The sequence below is a fragment of the Dioscorea cayenensis genome, chromosome 6 (assembly GCF_009730915.1).
Source record: "Dioscorea cayenensis subsp. rotundata cultivar TDr96_F1 chromosome 6, TDr96_F1_v2_PseudoChromosome.rev07_lg8_w22 25.fasta, whole genome shotgun sequence".
In the NCBI taxonomy this organism is placed as follows: Eukaryota; Viridiplantae; Streptophyta; class Magnoliopsida; order Dioscoreales; family Dioscoreaceae; genus Dioscorea; species Dioscorea cayenensis.
In genome coordinates, this window is record NC_052476.1 from 4,216,358 (window position 1) to 4,233,577 (window position 17,220).

Sequence of the window (17,220 nt, forward strand, 5' to 3'; positions counted from 1 at the left end):
ATTTATAGATATTTATATATTTTCTATTTAAGTTAAATTATATCTGATGAAGTGAAAATTTTTGTAACTATAGCCACAATAAATTAGTGATAATGCTATAAACTCCCATGCACAAGGTTAAAAAATCGATTATTTTCTAAAACATGGTTGCAAATTTAATTTGTGTGGAATGATTTATCAATATTATCAAAAAGATAAAATAAAATAAAATAAAAAAGTTAACATGTTTTTGATCTAACAACATTAGTTTTGCTAAAAAAAATTATTGGTGTGAAAATTTCATTGCCCAAATTCAAAACTTTTTGGATGTAATGGTGATAAGTTGATAACATATCTCCGATTGTGAGTGCAGGTTGGTAACCCAAATCCCATATCATATGTGAGGAGATAAGGCCAGATATTCAATTTCATATTTATCAAAAATAAAAAAAAAATAAAAATAAAAATAAAAAAAATATCTATATTTCATTGCAGCAAATTATTGGTACAAGTCACACTAAGCGAGATAATACCAGCGCCACGATCTTGGGCCGGCAATGGTCTGCCAAGCCTGTGTGGGTCAGGGTCACTGGCTCAACCTACCAACCTGCACAACCGAGCCTAATTAAATATAAAAAATATTATAATAATTAATAATGAAGAAATATATTATTAAACCTATAATTATATTATAAAACCTACTCAAATTCAGATATTTAAATCGACAACGACCTTTATAAGTAGGAAGTTTAATTTTCACATTTATTTTACATTTTTAAAACTTCCCCATAAATTTAATTTATTAATATATAATTATCAAACTTCTCCTGTTATTTATTTATTTATTTATTTGTTTATTGGTTGATTTTGCTAAAACAAATAAGCAAATTTTAATTCACTAATTCTTATATCCAATCGAGCTTTTATTTGCTTTAAATTTTCTTTATATTTTTATTTTAATTGGGAATATTTTTAATAATATTATATTCTTATAATAAAATTAGTTACACTCATTTATTGTTTTATTTTCTTAATAAATTAAATTTTTTAGAAAGTATTTACATAATACATTAATATATTTTATTTTAAATGTTAATTTTTGTTGACAGTTTATGATATATATATATTGTAATTATTTATTAATAAATTATAAATTAATATTAATAAATATACACGATTTTATATTTAATGAGAAATAATAATAAATTTAAACATATAAAAATTAAAGATTATATTCTCGCTGATTGACTCGTACGGCCAACGGCTCGGCTGGAATGGGCCGCCACCGGCGAACACTGGACTTTTAATACCCAAGATCTTGGCCATACGGCCGGCTCTCGATTTTTTTCTCTGAACTGCCCCAAGTCTCGACAACCTTTGAGCACACAGAAAGGATGAATTCATTTGTACTGTTTGGTCCAATATATTATATATCTCATGCAGACAAAAATTAGTAAATTACTTGCCAAATAGTACAAACCCTATTGAAAACAGAATAAGTTCACAACATCTGCGTAACAAAATGTTATTAATATTTAATTAAATACAAAATTTTAATTTTTACATAATTTTAATAATTTTTAAATAAAAATTTGACCAAAAACACCCCCAAGGCTATAAAGAAGAAAGTTTGGTACCAAATTGTTTAACCAATAAGAAAGAGAATCAAAACTACAAAGCTCCCCAAGATAATAGCTTCTTTGTGCTTTTCGGTGTTTTTTGTGCCCTAACTCAACCCTAATTAATCTCCCATTGCCAAACATGAAATCACTTAGACTTAGCCACAAATATACAACCCAAACCCAAAACACTATAAAAAAATACAAACAAAAAAAGGACAAAAGGGTCCCACCCAATTGCAAGAACGGAACAAAAAAAAAAAGTACCATATCACTCACTCCACTTATTCCGGTACAAACATCTTTACACATTCATCCCACATCAATCATTTGCGTAAATTTTTTAACCCAATAGTAATAGTAAATAAATTTCTATCCCATGACAGTAAGTTTATTTTTATCAAGGAGATGGAAAAATTCCCTTGAATTTTTGTTTTTTAAAAATTATATATATATATATATATATTTTTTAATGCATATAATATAAAAAAATAATATTTTTTTAGATTTTGTCAAATTTTATTGTTTGGCTCTTTAATATTTCACAAATTGATTTATATAATTTTTTATTTGTCAAAATTCTATTGTTTGATGAGTTGATTTTTTTTTACAAATTAGTCTATAGCCTAAAAATATTATAATTTTAGAGAAACATATTTATAAACTTTTATTGTTTAGTTTTTTTATATTTAATAAATTGATTATATAGTAACAATTGTTTTTAAAAATTATTGTTCGATAACTTGATTTTCTAAATATATATATATATATATAGGTATAATTGCCATATAAGTCCCTATAATTGTGTACTTTCTGCCTTTTTAGTCGCATAATACTTTTTGATGACGTTTTAAGTCCCTCATATTTGATCGAAGGTTGGAGACTTTTCAGTCGAGCGTAGATGGCGTTATCTTCAGCGTTTTTCTGAGTTGGCGTGATTTTTAAATATTCTATTGTTAGAGCATGATTAAGTTGCTCAGCATTTCGATCGAGGTTGGGATAGTGCCCCCTATTTCAGTAATAAAAAGTCACATTTGCAGTTAGGTCTAATTAAATCTCTGATATGTGATCGATTTGGGAACTTTTTAGTCCCCGATTCCATAATAAAAAATCATGTCGGCACAAGAAGCGAGCTAAGAGAGTTAAGCGCCATCTATCTTTGCGACTAGAAGTCTCGACTCGATCAGAATATGAAGACTTAAACGTATCTAAGATATGCTGACTCAAAAAGAGCAGATAAAGATCGATTATGTACGCAGCGATTAAACTATATATATATTGCTATTTATATAGTTCTAAGAAAAATACTTATAAAAAAATCTAATATTTACTTTATCCACTGAAAAAAATTTACCTTATTCACTTATTGCTTGTCTTCTAAAAAGATTTTTAGCTCCATTTAAAAAAAAAAAAAATTTTTTGGCCCCTCTTATAAAAAATTTCAGGCTCCACCCCTATACCATACCATGGTCATAAAGTTAATTTTTACAAATATTATACATATGACATGTGAGTTTTATATTAAAAAAATAATTATTTAATCACAGCTTTATAAATCTAAAATTTTTGTGACTCTCAGTATAATTTATGTTTTTTTTTTTAAATACATGAACTCATTTGCTAGGTCATCAATATGATGTGTGTTCGATCATCAGAAACAGTCTGTTTTGGTTTTATATATGTCCGAGTGAAATTTTATATATTTTGTATTGAAAAAAATAATCTTTTAATTATAGTGTTATAAACCCAAAATTTTTGTAATCAGGAGTGTAATTTATCTCACGTAAAAATATTTAATTAATGTTAATGTGGGAGTGGTGATGGTTTATTTATATTGTAAAAAAATAATTAATTAATTAATTAAACCATATCATATTCATATCTAGTGTGTGTGTACATAGGGTAGTAGCTTCTAGGGTGGCTTTAGTCAATAAAAGGACATACCAAGACAAAGTTAGAGGCTTGCACATGCTCATTCATTTGTGTTACTTGAAGTATTGGATAAATATCATATATGTAAATAAATAAATCACATACACCACACAAAAGTGAAGTTACCAAAATTGATTAATGAAGGGTCAGATTGCAATAGATTTTTCAGGTATAATTTAGAGAGAGGGTGACAGCTAAGTTTAAATTCACTTATAGAATAGGATATATTATATTTATTCACTGTCCAACATCAGTTGACAATAAAAAGCAAAAGTCCTTTTATTTAAAAAGATAAACAAATGATAGGCAATAATGAGATTTTGCAAAACAACATGCAGAGACTTCAGAGTTAAGTAAGCCAAGTTATCTATTAGAATACTAGTTGATGGCTCCTCTTATGTTATTCTATATAATTAAATGCTTTATTTAATAGCCACATAGATAATTGCATCCTAATTTTTTATTTAATCCAATTCTTTTCAAAAATTTTTATTTTTTTAGTTTATAAATGCAACAACAAGCACATATACAACACATTTTGCAACAGAGGCCTGTTTGGCAGTTCTTTCCAAGTTTAACATGTTTAAAATACAGATAATTTGTTATTCATTAAATGTTTGTTATTCACTATATATATATATATACTTTTAAATAAATAACACACATAACAAAAATATATGTTACTTTACTATAAGATATCTAATAATTAATTTAATAAATGTGAAATATCTCAGCCAAACCACAATAATATAGACCATATTTTTTTTTTTTACCGGCATGATTTTATTTTATATTTTGAGTTATAATTAATTAATTACAAAATTAATTTATATCTTGAAAGACATTAATTAAGAGGCAAGAAAAAGTTTCATTTATAATATAATTTGATATTGTAAGCATAATAATTCATAATTAACATTCAAAACTCATATAAATAATTCTATAGTTTTATTATCTAAAATACGAGAGGAAAAAAATATATCTCAAACAGCAAGCAAGCACACCATAAATCCAAAAAATTAAAAAAATAAAAGAAGGGGAAAATATATGAAAAATTTACCATGATTAAAAAAAATTTAAAAAGGGTTTTTTTTTTTAAATTCCAAGAACACAATCCCAATCCCAATCCCAATCCCCATCCAAAAAAATGGCATGACACACTGTCTCTCAATCCCTTGGCGGAAAAATTCCATCCAAATTAAATCCCAAATTCCCCCAAAATTCATCTCAAATTAGCACATTCTAGGTCACTAGTCCCCAATTAAGCTCAAAAATTAATTCAAAAAAGATTAAAAATTTTTAACCCCAAATAAAAGAAAAAAATTGCAAAAATTCAAACATTCACTCCTTCCACCCCGCATTGCTTGTACGTCACAGCCTGCCTTCTTGGGCTGATCACTATGGCACAGTCCACTGATACCTAATTATTATTATTTTTTTTGAAAAAAAAATTAATAAAAAAATAATTATTATTATTAATAATTTAATTAATTATTAAATTGAAAAAAAGGGGGAAAAGGGAGAGGAGAGGGAAAAAGAGGGGGACGGACCTGGACGCGAGGGGAAGTGAGACCAATGAAGCGGATCTTGGCACCGACATCGCCGGAGACACGGAGGTCGACGCGATCGTTGACGGCGGCGTCGCGGATGAGTTCAAGGGCGTCGGATTGGAGGACGTCGACGCGGGAGACGACGACGCGGGAGAGGACGAGACGGGCACTGTGAGCGGGTTGTTCGAAGCCAGGGACGGTGGCGACGCCGAGAGGGACGCCGTGGTACATGAGATCGAAGGAGGTGGGGTCGTAGCGGATGCCGACCTTGTTAGGGTTTTGGGCGGTGAAGAGGAGGGTGATGTTGAGGGAGAGGAAGGCGGAGGAAGGGGAAGGGGATTGGGGGATTGGGAGGGGGCGACGAGGAGGTATTGGACGGAGACTTGGTTGAGATCGAATTGGGGTTTTTTGGGTTTGATGGCGAGGACGATGATGAGAGTGGCGGCGACGGCGAGGAGGGCAAGGAGAGTGAGGAGGAGGAAGAGACAGCAGCAGCAGCCGCGGAAGGAGGCGGAGGAGGAGGTGGAGTAGTGGGGGGAGTGGGCGGGCAGGGGATGAAGGGACGGTGGTGCTGCTGCTGCTGCTGCTGCTGCTGGTGGTGATGGTGGTGGTGATGGGAATCGCCATTAGGTCTGGAAGTCATTGGATCTATGCACTGAGTGAGAGAGAGAGAGAGATGGTGACGAAGCTTTTGCGTTGCTTTTTTTATTTGGTATATGGAGATGGAGATGGTGGGGAGGGGTAGAATGGGGGTTTTGATGTGGGATGAGGTTGCTTTTGTTGTTTTTTATATTTTTTTATTTTTATTATTAGTAATTATTATGATGAGTATTAATATTATTATGATAATTGTTATTACGGTGAAGGGTGGGGTTTTTTGGGTAAGGGATGTACTTTTTTCATTATGTTTATGTTTTTTTTTTTAAAATTAAAATTAATTTAATTTTAAAAGAAAAGTTTATAAAAGGAAATTTTTAAGGTGTTAATGGGGTTAAAAGTGGTGTTATTGTTTATATAGGTTTTTATTTTTATTTTTTGTGTTTTAATGGTGGTTATATTTATCTTTTAGAATGTTGTGAGTCACGCGGACTGCGTACTGATATATCAATTGTTTACTGTTGAGATAATATTACCCGGTGACGTATAATTGTATGAGTCACGCATATTAATATGCTAGTTGTTTCTTGCGAAGATGAACCGGTAACATATAATGGTATGAGTCACGTATGGTGATATGCTAGTTGTTTAATGATATGAGTCATGCGTACTGATATGCCAGTTGTTTAATGGTATGAGTCACGCATACTGATATGGTAGTTGTTTGGCACTGAGATGATATTTAGCCAATACGTATAATGGTATAAGTCACACGTACTGATATGCCAGTTGTTTAATGGTATGAATCACGCGTACTGATATGTCGGGTTGTTTGCCGATGGCGATATAATGGTATAAGTCACATGTCATCGATATGCCAATTGTTTACTGAGTGATGTATAATGGTATGAGTCACGTAGTATCGATATACTCGGGTTGTTTAATGGTATGAGTCACTTAATATACCAATTGTTTGCACAAAGCAGGGACTGAACTGGGACTACTGATGGTAGAGATCGAGTACCTAAAGGCAAAACAAAAATAAAAAAAGTAAAAATAATCTAACAAAATAATTATTTTAAATGAAGAAACAACGTGCTAATATAACCAAAAATTTGAATCACATATTATATATAAAGTATAATTTACTAATTTTGTTATTACCGATAGAAAATATATGTAGATTTTTTTAATAATTCAATCACAAGAATACATCTCAAGTTAGTATTTTTAAAAATACTAGTAAAATCGATCCTCCTCACTACAAACAACCAAACTATTATTTATAAAAAACTTTTGTTGTTTCACTCTAGCATATAAGATTTATTTGTATATAAGATATATGCTACAATGATAACCAAAATAAAAAAATTTTTATTTAGGATTTATTTTATTAAAATTTTGAAATAATAGTAATTTTTAAATTTAAAAATAAAATGTGAAAAAATGCACCAAGTGGGATTTGAACTTGGGTGGATCAAAAGGTCCAAAATCTTATGGATAAACCCACTAACCATTGAAGCACTCCCACACTCCATACATTTATATGTCCAAATATTGTAATTTATATGAAATTAAGTATAGAAAAATCGAAAAACACCAAATCTTATATTGTTTAAAAAATATTTTCTCCGGCGCCGAGGGGGGGCTTCAGCCCCTGCTAGCCCCCCTTGGTTCCGCCCCTGTTTGCCAGTGACGCATAATGGTAGAAGTCACGCATATGGATATGTCAGTTGTTTGTCATTGAGATGATATTAGTTAGTGTCATTATAATATAATGTGGCTACACACGTGGTATATTTTGTCATGATAAGTATCGATGGTATTCATCGATTGTTTTGTTTTTTGTTTTTACTAATAATCATTATTATTACTAGATAAATTTCTTTGCTCCACATCATATGTTTACAATTTTGAAAGTTTTGATACAGTATTATATAGATATACAATAAAAACTTTAGCACGATGATTAAATAACATCTTACCATCCAAACTAGAAATGGTTGTCATATTTGGGTTTTGAAAGGCTTCATGAATATTTATTGTGAGAAGTTTGTAAATAAATAAGTGTAATTAATTTTTTAAATTATTAATATAATATTTAATATAAATAAAAAATTAAATATGATTATATATTTATTTTAATAATATAAATATATAAATTATTGTGGTGAAGGGTTTTTTTGGAAGAGATGTACATTTTGCACTATATTTATGATTTTTTAATTAAAATAATTTAATTTAGTATAAAAAGAGTTTTAAATAGAAAATTCAAGGTGTCAGTGGTGGTTAAAATTGGTGTTATTATTCATTTAGGTTTTTTTCGACTGGGTTTAAATGTTGGTTTTGTATATCTTTTAGAATGGTGTGAGTCACTTGGATGATATATTAGTTTATTTGCCACGGAGATGATATTGCTCGGTGACGTATAATATGGTTACACATGTATATTGTGTCATCGAAAATATCGATTATATATATTCTATGTTAAATTGAATAAATAATCAATCGTCACCATTCTAATTTGTAAATCGATCTTTTGTTGCTCTTACTAATTACATTTAGCATAATTAAGGGTAACATATTCAAGTCATTAATCTATTAACATAATTTAGTTTTATATTTTGCAATATTCCCTTTCCACTATAAAAATGTCAAATGTGATTTTTATATTTTAGTTTTCTTCTCATTGTTGTTTAAGAGGGATGTTGTAAATAAAAAAATAATAAAAAGGGGTGAATTGGTCTGAATTAATACTTACTTTCAAACCACTAACTAACTAAATCTTGTTAAATTAAATTATACATAATTAAATTATATGAGCCTAAATTCAATATAACCAAATTAGTTGCACCTATGATCTGCCTAAATTTATCAGAACAAAACTAAATTTATGAAAATAGAACAATGAATTAAATGTTTCAGAGGCGTTACAAAATGCTCAAACTCTTTTAAGGGCACATCTAAAGTAGTGGCTAATAATTGATCAACTTTTACAAGATATGTTTCTCCTTTAAATGATAGTTAGCTATCTTTTTAGATTCCCAAACTTTAATTGAAAATCCCAAATTCTTAAACCTTTTTCCGTTTGGTTTTGATTCAATTTTCATGCCGATTTTTAATATAAAATTAATATAAAAAAAAAACTCGAAAGCCCCTTCATGCATCTCATCAATGGAAACAGAAACATAAGGGTAATTTAGGAATTTAAAAAATTATATTTTTTATTTTTAATAATAACTTATTAAACAAATAAATAATATTGACTATTTTCCAAAATTGCACCAATAATTTATTTTTTTAGTGATGTTGGAGAGGGAGATATTGATGTACTAACAAACTTGACCTTTGTTGGGTGGACTATCATTGGCTATAAATGGATTGGAGTCCAAAATTATTGACTTATAAATACAACTATATTAATCTTAATTTTTTTTATGAAGGAGATAATCAGCGAATTATTTTTTTATATTTGTAATAGTTATGTTTTAAACTGAAAAAAAAACAATGTGGAAAATTAGCTTTTTAAAAAGAAAATTAGTAATTAAATTATATTAAAAAATTACATGGATTTAATAGGCAAAGTAGAATTTAAGAATAACTATTTCAAGGACAAGCAAAGCATTGTATTCTTTATTCCTCTAATTTTTACTGACACTATCTTTGTAGAATTCCTTTTAAAATTTTTAATTATATATAAATAAGTATAAATTAGTTTCCCAAACTTCAAACTTCATTTCATTTTTAGCATTCACTTATAATTGAATTTTTAAAATAAACAAATTATGTTAAATATATAAGATGGGTGTAATAGACCAGGCCAATAAAAAAAAATGAATACATAAATTTGATTGCTGTGCTATAGTGCAATAATCCATATCTTAACTCAATTATGAGTAAACTAATTGGCATGAATTCAGCTTCCTGATTAAAATCAACACATAGTTGACAACACTCTGCAATAAAGATAAAGTTATTAGTATCTTAGATGGAAAATATTTGCACCCTTTGCAGATGATTTAGCAAGACAAGAAGCATACGAAAACAAGAGAAAGCCCAGGGGTAGGTTTAGTAGAGAAGATCAATGTCTTCTCCATTTTACATTTGGCTGAAATTGAATATTCAACTCTATGATTAATAGGTATGCTTGTAATCCACTAGAAGTTTGGATGATTGTCATTGGAAAATGAGATTACACCTAGTGTTATGTATGACTCATATACACAAGTAAATGAGCAGATGTGAGAATGGAGTGAAGTGATGTGATAACATCTGTCATATTGTGGGAGCATCAATTTGATAAGTTGGGGTGCGGGGGAAACGCCCCGCGGTAGGATACAAAGGTAATTTGTATCTGGTTAGGATTATGATTTTATAATCTTGTAAATTGTATCCGGATAGGTTTAGATCCTGGATATGTTTAGGATCCAAATAGGGTTAGGATCTAGATAGGTTTGTATTTGGATAAATTTAGGTTTTACCTATAAATATTTGTAACCCTGGTCTTTTGTCTTAACCGTGAGGAGAGACGAGTGAATAAGAGGAATACGGCTGCTCCACTCCTGAGGACGTAGGCACATTACCAAACCTCGTAAATCTTATGTGTTTTATTGTCTCATTGCTTTCCCCCACGGATCCTCTATTTTTTCTAACACCTAGACTTCTAAATTAACCACACCATAGTAATAATCACAGAGGCCAGAAATTTGACTTTATTAAACTGATTAATCTCTTGCCAACAGCTAGATTTGTTGGCAAGATGAAATTCTATTTGAAAATCGATTTCCTTGCTAATCATCTCTCCCGTCATGTTTTAGACACATTGGGTTTTGAAGCAAGAATTGAAAATATGGTCAACAATTTCATATTCAAGACTACAAAATATACATAGTTGCGAGGTCCAAATAAATAACATGCAAGAAACCACATTTTTTCCATCTTTCTTGAAACTATCAACCACATGAAAAATTTAGCTCTTAGGGTGACATTTAATTTCCAAAATCTTTACCAATCCTTCCAAACATTGCTAAGCACATTTTTGTAATTAAGAAAAATATAAAATATAGAAGAAATATTATCAGTATCTGATTTTGGAAGTGATACCCAACCATTCCTTGTATTTAGATCAATGCACTTCAATCTCAATACAAGAGAATTCATATTACTACCAAACATAACAAAAAAAGTGTGATGCTAAGTACTTTTGTTTCACTTTATTTTTTATTTACCTTTGTGTGTGTGTAGTAGTTTGTTTTGAGTTTTTGTTTTTGTAGAATTTGTGGTTGTAGAATGATCGTTTGTGCGTGTTTTTACATAATATATGGTCAGGAGTTCTCTTGAGCTTGTACATGACCGTTTAGGAGCCCGTGTGGCATTTCCACTAGCCACACAGGTAGTCACATGCCCGCGTGGATGCCCTTGTGTATTTCTGGTTTTGCAAAGTACTATAGAAATAACACTGTAGTAAAAGCATTGTAGCAGCAGTACTGTTGCAATTATCCTCTCACTCCCTTTCAATTTTCCTCTATTGGTGCATAATTTTGGGGAAATTTTGCATAAGGAGATACTTTTTTATTGCATCAAGGGAATGTTTATCTCTACTTCACAAAAAATCTCAAGAATTTCTTTTTCTCTTCCATTTTCTTAGATTTAGCAAATCTATTAAAAAAAAAGGAGACTTAGTTACTAGAACTCTTAGTTATTCATCACTGACTACTTTAGGTTAGTTGGATTGCTGTTGGGGAGCTAGCACTTCTTTTTATATCAAGGCATGCTTGCATGTTATACTGTTACTACTTTTGGATTATTTCAACTCTTTTCCACTTCACAACGTAATTGCATTAACATTTTTGTTTTGGATTTGTGAGATAATCTATATTGTGATTCCAATCTACTAATAGATGATGCCAACTAACTAATTTATGTTTCCAAATTTTTGGAAAACTTAAATTATTATGAGTTATTCATTAGTACTTTAACCATATTTTTAAAAGACATACTTCTCTTTGAAGTAATCTGTTGTGGTTGATCCATTGGTCTACTATGAAAATATTGGAAAATCAGTGGCCTTGCTTCATAGGTAAGGTTAGGATGATATCTCCATCTTGAGTTATAAGTGTTTAAGAAAACATCATATTATCTTGGTAGTGGACCAAGAAATCCTAGAATCACATGGGCTTGTTCTTGAATATCCTCTTGAAGTGTTTTGCACATGCAGTTGGGTGGATAGAAATACCACAACTCTCATAGGCCTTAACTTATTGCATACTTCTCAAAGACATCTGTTGAATAAAAAGATTTAGGTTAGAAATTTACTATTCAAACATTTACCTTATTCCCCCTTCTTGAAAGTAAGTTTTACATAAAACAAAATTTTTATAAATTGGTAGTCATAGTGGTGATTAGATCTCTAGCAGCTTGTAGTGTTTAATTCACTATAGCACCTCTAATTAGTTGCATTTATTATCCTCATTTCAATAAATATTGAATAAGTTGTTTAGAAATCCCATATTGAAGGCAACTTACACACAATTGCTTGAATCTTTCCCAATACTCATATTTGCTTTATTCCATATATTCTCTTTCTTATACTAGCAACTTTTGTGGCAGGAAAGAATTTGTCAAAGAAGAACTTCACCATGTTTGTCCATGTAGTAATGGACTTGTGAGGTAAAATAAAATAGGCAATCTCTAGCTTTCTTACTTAATAAGAATGGAAGAGTATGTAGCTTAATTTGCTCTTTAGATACACCTTGCAGTTTCAATACGTGAAATTCCTTCAAATGCTTGTGAGGATCTTCATTCGTAAGGCCACAATAGGCAACGGATGTATTAGGCCATAGTTTAACTCAAAACCTATATTTAAAAGTTAGATATTTGATGCAAAGAGGTTGTTGAGTCAAATTCAATGCTGTCAATTCTCTCAAAGTTCTCTCCTAAGTAGCCATTATTGCTTCATTGCTTATGCCAATTTAGGAGATAAAAGAGTAAAATAATTGCTTATTACAGAATTTGGCCTTCTCTTTAATCTCCTAGTTATTCAATCAATTTCTAGATCTTATTGAAGTTCATTCGTAAAACGAGATCGATGCATAAAAAGAAATAAATTTGCTTTTAGTACTAATTCCTAGCAACAACACCAAAATTTAGTGGGTACCAAAACCAACAAAATAATTCTTGCTTTATTAACATAAATATATTGTATATAGTAGTGAGAAAGGTCAAGTCCACAGAGATCAGTAAATTTTAATTTTTTTATCAAATTTAAAAAATTTTAAATTAAAAAATAGGGGTTATAAAACTAAAATTGAAGTAAATCAAAAATAAGACAAAAGTAAATAACAAGTATATAAATTAATAAAAATTAAATAATAACGAATACACAACCCAATGTACAATTTCAATATTGATTTATTGAATTGATCAATAATGTAAAAAGATGTACCATTTTATTCCCTATTAAATTGGTTATGGTTATTAACAAACTCTAATAACCTATCCCTTTTTTTATTACCTCAATAACTGAGACCAAGTTCTTTAATTATTAATCTTATTAATAAACAATCCTAAATAAATTTTTAAAATTTAATTTATTGGTAACATTAAAATTTAGAGAAACTACTAATTCTAACTAACAAACACACAAACTTGGTTCATTTACACTAAATTATATATTTATATAACATAGGTAGAATATTTTATATTGAACTATATTATATCACTACTAACATTTGAACAATTAAACAATTACAAATTTAACTTTCTAATTGACAATATTTTTTATCCATTCAAAAGATGTATAAATATTGCATAACAAAAGAAGAAAGAAAAACACTTAGATCTCATAATTTGGAAGAATTAAACTTTTGTTATTATTAGGTCTGACGACATGGATTGGCATTATTTGATAAGCCAAGTAGTGACATGGCAAGAGGAAAGTGACGTGGCAATAATGACTCAGCTAAAGAAGTAATTACTAGGATGATGATGTGGCAAAATGTTGATGTCATGACATGTGAAGCTACATAGGATAGAAGATCTAGAAGAAGATTATGTTTAGAAGATATTTCTCTCAATGGAGTCATGTGATGATCAACTATTTTTGGAAAGTATATCAAATCTAAAGGATCTCTTCAAGAAATGCAAGTTTTATTTAAAGTATGTTTATCTATCCTTGGTAAGATCCGTGATGATAAATCATATCTTTGATAGAGCTCCTTTTTAGAAAGATCTATATTAAAGAGGGAGAGGAATATTCTATCATTGGCAAGAATAGAAAATCATGAATATCGCATAGAACTTAGTTTGATGTGAAGCTTTTTGAAGACACAAACTAAGATAGGACAAGCTTAGTTTGGTGTGAAGTTATTTGAAGACACAAACTAAGTTAGGCAAGGATAAGCCAATGAGATTATCAAGACCATATTTAGCAACACAATTTAAAGGAAGATCCAAGAGCTAATTATTGGCGGAGCCATTCGAGGAGACTAATCATATGTGGAAATTAATTGAAGATTACATGAGATATGATTGAAGATTTGAAGATCCAAGCATGGATGATTAGAGATCATGCTTGAAGATATTAAAGGCTAAACTTGGATGAAGATGAGATCAAGTTTAGTAATAATATTTCCATGAGTCAAACGAAGATCATTTGGGAAGACCAAACTTGGGCCAAGTTTGGAAAGAAGATCAGGAGATCTTCGGTTACCATCTTTGGTGAGATGGTTGCGTGTGCCTTGGTGGGCACGTCCCTCGGGAGAGGGTGACCTACTGAAGTGACGTGAGAAAGGAAGCAGCTAAAGTCAGGAGGAGCTCGGGTCGAGTCAACTGTTACAAGGTGGACTGAAGGAACCGGGAAGGTTGAAGGTCGTAGATTCGGGTGCAACTGGCTAGAACTCAGTCATGTTCAGTAAGGTCGGTCATGTTGCAACTGGGTGTTGCAACATCTAACTTTGGAAGATGTCCAAGTTAGGAAGCTGCGGAGAATTCTAAAAGAGGAAGTTTTATTGAGACGTCGGTGCGTCTATATAAGAGATCCTGCTTGAAGAATTAGGATGAGCCACGAAGTGAGAAGACCCTTCGGTGAGGGTTGAGAAGAGTAGGCATTGGTCAATCTTAAGGGGATATTCTTTGTCTTGAGAGAGTGAGAGAGTGTTGTACTCTTTATTCTTAAGCCTCTTTTAGTGGATTGATTCTCCGGGCCTGGCCCCCCAGATGTAGGCAAGGTTGTGCCGAACTGGGTTACCAACTTGCTTGTCTTTGATGATTCCGCTGGTGTGGTTTGTGGGTTTTAGGTAACACTCAAGCACTTATAGAAATTTCACATAAACCAACAAAGAAAAAGACACACGACGTTAGTAACCCAGTTCGGCGTCTACTCACCTACGTCCGGAGATAAATACATGAGTACAAACACTTGTCACTCAACACTGACAAACAAAAATCACTACCCTCTCTAGATTGTCTTGTGCACCTACTCTCTCTAGCTCCGATCGCACCCTCAATTTACGAGCAAGGTAGCTTATATAGACGCCTCAACGTCCCAAATATAACACATACCTCTTTTAGAATCTCCGCGGCTACTAATTTAAAAACTTGCCAAAATTAGCTGTTGCAACTCCTGTTGTAACATGAATTGCAATATGGCCCTGACTGCTGACTTGACTGAGTTTTGGTTACGTTGTAGACGACCTCAAGACCCATCAACCTCCCAGTCATGCTTAGTCCGAGTCGATGCAGCCAAATCTCCCGATCCCAACTGCCGGCAACTAGCCTACCTCCTCAGTTCCTCATCACGCAGCCCCCCCGCAAGGGGCGCATGTCCTTGCGCGTCTTCATGGAACTTGCCAAACTTAGTCTTCAACCTTCCAAGTTTGGTCTTCAAAGATTCTCCAAACTTGATCTTCAATTCACCCAAATTTGGTCCTCAAATCTTGCCCTTAATAGACTTTAATCAATCTTCATCAAGGATTCTTCAGTTCATATCTTCAATTTGCCTTCATGCATACTATGAATAGATATTTCTTCAATTAAGCTCCACCATATTTAGTCTTCAATCAAATCACCTAAATATAATCTTGATGTGATCTTGTCTTTAAGTTGTAACATGTTACCAAGAATAACTCCACCAAGATATTCAAGATATTTTGTCTTACAACCCAAGTCTCCTTGTCATGTCACCATGCTTTCTATGTCATCAATTATGCCTTGTCACTATGGTTGCCATGTCATCTTGCTTTGGTGTAAAATCATGCTAATTAAATAGTGCGGTTGCACTAACAGTCTTCTTTCTCTTGCTTGATTGTGTGTATGTGTGTCCAATCTTCAAATGAGTTCTTGAGTGACTTATCTTACCGCACTAACCCACTGGAACCATCAGTTATATTTGGACTAAAAAAGAGAATTTAATTACATATAGTTCTCAAAGAAAATACATAGAAGAAAAAATTGATACTTTGGCCTTGTGTTTTCCCTTTTTTTTAAGAAATAAAAAAAGTCTCCTTATCCTCTCAATTCAAATAAAATATAAAACTAAAATTAAAAACAACTCCCATGTTTCTATTTTATCGAAATTAACTTTTTAAAATAATTCCCTCCTATATAAAACTCCAAAATTTAATAAAATAAAAATAATAATAACTAGGGTCAACTGTTATACATAAGCCCACGACCACTTAATTTAGCATTTATATTTATATTCAGGATCATTCACATTGCAAAAGGAGTGCACAAGTTGTAAGCTTAGACATCTTTTAGGTCTTTACTCTGATAGACCTTTGTAAATTCTTAAAATTTATAATTAATCTCTCTTTTTGTTAAACCTCTAGTTATAAGTTTACTTTGACTCAAACATCTAATCAATTCCACAAAAATAAAATATATAATTATAATTCATAATTACAATTATTTTATCAATCAAAACATAAAAAACTAACATAAAAAATACATGTATGTTGTTCATTAATGTTCAAATCCAATCGCAGATGCCGACTCCATGGCAACAAGCGCCTTCGACACTCAATCAAAACTGAACTTTTTAATAATTGTTGAGAAATTTCAATCTCATTATTTACTCACTTTGATTTATTTTTTAATTATTTTATTAGTGCTCACATTATTATCTGTTTCCTAATCCATCCATGGTGTAAATTAGTGGGCTTCTTTAAAAAATGATTTTTTTAAGGACTATTTGTTATTTTTATTTTTTTAAAAAATTATTGGGCTATTTCCTTAATTAGCACTTTTTTTATTTTTATTTTTATGACTTAAACAACCCTCGAGCCATTAAATCATACCAGAGTCATAAGCCTTAATAAGGCTGCTAATCAAGCATTTTAAAGGAAAAATATAGTGTTTTTTTTTTAAAAAATTTTGATCCTTTATTTTTTTTTAAATTTATCAAATTTTAAAAAGTATTTATTTTTAAAATAATATATTATTTCTTGGTTTTTTTTAATATCACTTATTTATCTATTTTTAAAAGTTTTCATACTAATATAAAAATAATAAAATTTAATAATAACAACGATATAAACTTGTTC

At 30.8% G+C, this 17,220-nt stretch overlaps 1 pseudogene; it reads right to left on the minus strand.

The window, feature by feature from the left end:
- Positions 1-4,838: 4,838 nt before the first annotated feature.
- LOC120263062 lies at positions 4,839-5,703 on the minus strand (annotated as a pseudogene).
- Between the last annotated feature and the right edge of the window lie 11,517 nt (positions 5,704-17,220).